The following is a 5465-nucleotide window of genomic DNA, read 5'->3' on the forward strand; positions in this document are numbered from 1 at the left end:
TAAGTTTAAATGTGTATGAGATCCTCTCATAAAAGAGAGTGGAAGAAATGGAGCACAGGTTTTCCTCCAACTCAAACATATCTGCCTTGTGGATGAGGTGCCCTTGGAAACGACCAGCACGGTGTCCTGCTACCTCGTTAGGTTGAGGCCTTCTGTCATCTCCAGCCAACTCCAGTGACATTACTAGCAAGATATTATCCCAACCTTTCGTCTTCTATTCCAGCACTTCAAATTTATTGAGAGTTCAGAGAGGAATTTCTTCTGGAAACCTTGATCTTGTGACTCGAGGCAGTCAACACTACAGGTCATTAGTTAAAAAAGAAAAATTAAATTTCAACCAAATAATTGATCCTTCATGTTTTGTAAAGCAAATGTTTCGCTACTTTCTGCTGCCTCACCTGGGTCCTGGCACAGGACTGCCTGGTGCCTGGCTATGCCCGATTGCCAGCAATGAAAACTGGCATCTGCAGGAGCCTGGAGGAAAACTGCAATAGCTTGGAAACTGACCCATCTATTAATATGCTTTTGTAGGCTTCCTAGTAGTCTGCAAATTATATTTGGAAACTTATACATACATACATACATATATATATATTTAAGAATGGGATCTGGAGGTCTGTGTCTACCATTTAGAAATTAATTTACTTATTTCAAAATGAAGTTTATTGAAGGATAGTCTATATTAAATGCACACATTTTAAGTGCACAGACTGATGAGATTTGCCAAGTGTAATCACCACTCTAATCCAGACACAGACTATTTCTATCACTTCAGAATGTTCCCACCTGTCCCTTTGTGGTCAATGCATCTACCCCACCCCATTCCCCAGGCAACCACTGATATAATTTTTCATGTTTTAGAACTTCACATAAATCAAATCATATAGAATAAATTCTTTTGTGTCTGACTTCTTTCACTTGTTTTCATGCTTTCAAAGTTCATCAATGTTGGGATATTTATGAGAGTGAGTGCCTTTTTGTTGCTGAAATAAAAAAAATAAAATAAAATAGAAATCTTCACAATTTATTTACAATGTTTTGAATGATGAAAAAGCTTTATGAATTATGTTGCAAGACACATTTTCATGTTATAAACTGAGATGTATCTGTATACAGCAATAAGGACCAGATGCCTGCTCCTGGGAGACTGGATAAATATAAGACTCAGAAACACCTTTGTAACCCACCTGGGGATTGTGAAATAACGAGTGGCCTTTGTATGGAGAAGCAGTTAGCTAACATACCTGAATAAAGCATGTGACTCAGGGGTGCTGGGCCCTTGGCTGGAGAACCTGTTTTCCAGTTGATCTTGTTTGCCGAATGAGCTCATGTTCTGTTTGGCGGGCAACCTCACTGTCAGCAGAGCATGATGATCAATGTTGAAGATCTTTTCATATCCTTCTTGGCCACCTGACCTGAATTTGTGAATTGTCTGTTCAAATCTTTTGCCTATGTTTTTTATTTACTAAGATTGTTTATTTTCTTATTATTAACTTGTGATATTTAAAAAAATATTCTGGATACAATATTTGTGTGTGTGTGATTATATCTTATATCCTAACAGTTTGTCTAATTGTTGTATTAATTACTCATTGTGAATTTGTATTAGTTACCTCTTGATTAATGAAGTTTGAAGTTCGAAGCTTTGTCATTAGGTATACACTTAGTTAAGATAGTATATCTTCCTTATTATTCTTTTCAACTTTTTTATACTCTTTATTTTGAAATATGCTTTTAAAATATCGATATAGCTATGTTAGCATACTTCTATGATTTGTATTTGTATCTTTTTCTTTCCTTATAATTCAATCCATTTCTCTTTATTTTTAAATTGCATTTCTTTTAGAAAGTTGTATCTTGCTTTTTATCTAGTCTGAAAAATTGTGCCTTTTGATGGAGTTTTTTAGGCTATTTAAGTTTAATGTCATTATTGACATAGTTGGATTTCATTGTACAATTTTTCAGTTTTCTTTGTCCTTGGTTTTTGTTCTTCTGTTGCTTTTTTCCTGTTTTTATTTTGTGTTAAGTATTTTTAGTCTTCCACATTATTCCCTGTACTGCAATTCTGAGCTATACCTCTTTCAAAAATTATTTTTTAGTGGCCTACCCCTAGGGCTGATAGCATGAACCCTCAATTTATCAAATATTATGTAGGATCAGTATTCTACCATTTTACACTTGCATTCCACACTTGACAATTTACATTTCCCATGTCGTAATTCACACTTAATGATCCCCTCACTCTTAACACTCTCCACTTTCCAAAAGGAGTAATGTTACAGGAATGCAGTCCCATTTACCTGCCCACCCATCATCTATGCTCTTGTCACATGTTTTATTTCTTTTTTTAATTTTTAAATTAAAATATTTTTGTTGTTGTTGTTATGCATTCCATATCTTTGCCAAGAGTTCATATCTGTTTATTAATTAAGATCATATCTTCCTTTAAGTCTTTGAGCATATTTATAATAGCTTACTAAATCCAATATCTGTGCCATAATGGGGATATATTTCTAATGAGTTATTTTTCTTCTCTGTGTGCCATATTTACTTATTTCTTTGTATATCCAGTATTTTTTCTTATTATACCCTGGACAGGACATTGTGGATGACACATGGTACAGCTTGTGAATTCTGTTCTCATCTTCTGAAAGGTGCTGATGTTTTTATTAGTGGGCAATACATTTATTGGCTGATCACCTTGAACTTGTAAAGACTTGGTTTTATGCTCTGTCAGGGCTGATGTGTGGAAAGACCAATGCATTTCCCAGGGGCCCTCTCATGTGGGAAACTCAACCAAAAATCTCCTGCCTCTAAACATTTTGTGACAGCTTTGTTTTTGTGAAGGTGGGGTTATGGTAGGACTTACTCTCGGATGTGAAATCTTTTTGATGGCTAAGCTTTGTGCCAGGGATGTTAATAAGATGTCAACAACATCTCTCCACCACAGCAGGCTAGACTCTCAATATCCCTGAGAGAACTCTGTTGTCTCTGTTCTTCCCTTAACCTATACCAGCATTGTGTTAAGACATCAGCAATCACACTATAGGCATGTGCAGCACAGCCCTCAGCGAAGGACTCATGATGGGGCCCCAAAGTGACTTTTGCAAGTGTCCGTGGCTTCCTCCTCTGCTCCACAGATTCCAGCTGCCTGATATACCTAAACTCTGATCTCCACCTTCTCACCTCAGTGGAGTTGCCATTCTCTGCACAGGTGCCAATTTCCTGCACTGCTGTTTAGGAAATTGACCCATGCAGACAACCACGGCAATTGTGGGTTAATCTTCTCTCAAAGATCATATTCTTCTGCTGCATATTGTCCAATGCCTGAAAACAGTCGCTTCATATATAGGGTCTAGTTTGATGTTTGTTTGTGGCAGTAGACTAGTGCATAAGAATTACTCTATCATAGTCAGTGGCATATTTAAAATTCTATTAAACTAATAATTTCCTAGAGCAATACCTCTACTAAACAGAATACATTATACATAATGAATGTTTTTAAGGAACTAGATGTGCATTAAATGATTTATTAATATTAACTTATGTAACCCTTATATGAATGATGGGCACTAGGCTAATTATTTACTATCCCCATTTTAATGATGTGGAGACTAAGGCTAAGGCAAGATAAATAATTTATTCATTGTTATGTGCTAATAAGAGCAGACTAGCAATTTAAGGCCAATTTTGAATGACTTCACAAGCCATACTCTTAAGCACCTTATAATGTCCCCACCCCTACACACATGCATGTACAGCCTGTACCAACTAAATACTATATGAGGAAGCAGAAAATTTGAGCTGATAGAGATTCTTTATAGAAATGCCCCAGAAAAACTACCTGTCTCCAAATATTTTGGAAGAAACTTGAAAATAACTTCTTTCTTGAATGTGTGACTGCCAATTATTGATTACCTATAGAAAGCAAACACACAAATAAATAAAGACAATCAAAGCATATAGGAAAAATTTTCATGAGAACTAACTAGAAATAAGCTAGTAATAAGACAAGAGAAAGGGTTTATCACCACTTTTTAAAGTAATGAATGCCCATATTAATTTTCTCAAGCTGAAAATGATCTGGTATGGATGTTTTCATTAGCTCTTGCTACAATATTGCTGTGAAAAAGTCACAATGGCATAAAACAAAAGCATGTGTGCCTTTCTCAAGGGACTACAGGTCAGTTGCAACTTACCTGGCTAAGCTGAGCTCCAAAATTTGGACTAGAGGTTTCAGGATGCCAGTTCAGTTTAAGGCTAGTCCACATATTTCCTCATCCTTTGGGGACCACTGACTAGTTGGAACATCTTCTTTTCATGGCAGTTTACATGAATGCAAGATGGATCGATAGACCTTAACGTCAGCTTAAAGATTTTTGTATACACTCCATCCCATCAGCTAAAGCAATTTGCGTGACCAAATCCAACATCTCTGTGACAGGGACATACACTCAGACTACTCTACTGCACCATAAGGTCACACAGTGGAGAAGACAGTAAAATATGATTGATGGATGATAATGATAGTGATCCAACCTACCACCCTGGATACTCCTGTATGTTGATAAAAAGCCCTTAGTAAAGCAAGGCAGAGAAACCAGAGCTATCTGGATTCAGCTCAGCTGTCTGATCAAAAACTTGGAACCTGGAAAGAGTGGAATCTTGAAAAGCTATCAAATGAGGCTTTGGGAAATATCAATTAATGCCAATTCCATTAATTATTTAGGGAAATTTGATTTAGGACACTAAAATGTGAAATGTGTAAACAGATTAATATGATTATCTTTACTCTTTTAATTCTTTTTCAGGACTTAGAATGATTTGGGTAGAGGAGGGTATGGAATAGTTTTAATTTTTAATTTTTATTTTGAAAAGGAAGGTAGTTATATTTTATATCTGTAACTAAGGTCTTTATTTTAAAATTAGAATATCAAAATGAACTCTTAATATATTTACATGTAATAAAATGTAGAAAGTAGATTAGCTTTTGTTTCTTAAAATACAGAAATTATATATTGGATTTTCAAATGTTTAGAAAATAGTAGCTCATGCTCTTCATTTCTTTATATTCTGAATATTTTAAATCAGAAATTTCAAGTCCTATTGAGCTTTCTAAGTTTTGCTAAAAATAAAAGTTCTAAACTTATCTGTGGAATTTAGAATTAAGTTGTTTGACTATTTTATTCATGCTTAAATGTTTATAAAAATTAGCTATCTCCACTAGTATTCATATCTCTCCCTTCTAAGAGTGGAAATTTTATATAATTATTATTTTGATGTAGACTTTTTATTGTCTTAATATACTATGGGCTAATTCTTTAGCACTAACTGAAAAATACCTCTTAGTTCAGATATTTTTTTACTCCATAGCTTTTATACTGTAAGCTATCATCTAAAAAATATGGTTATGTTCCAAATAAGGTATATTATTTATTGAATGTAGGCAATAGTTCAATAATTTA

At 34.7% G+C, this 5465-nt stretch overlaps 1 long non-coding RNA gene across 3 annotated transcripts in view; it reads left to right on the forward strand.

Annotated features, from left to right (window-relative positions):
- Window positions 1–5465, forward strand: part of LOC105858225 (uncharacterized) — an 88181-nt gene that overhangs the window by 30334 nt on the left and 52382 nt on the right. The gene's annotated exons all lie outside the window — the stretch shown is intronic.

Source organism: Microcebus murinus, chromosome 25, assembly GCF_040939455.1.
Source record: "Microcebus murinus isolate Inina chromosome 25, M.murinus_Inina_mat1.0, whole genome shotgun sequence".
Taxonomy (NCBI): Eukaryota; Metazoa; Chordata; class Mammalia; order Primates; family Cheirogaleidae; genus Microcebus; species Microcebus murinus.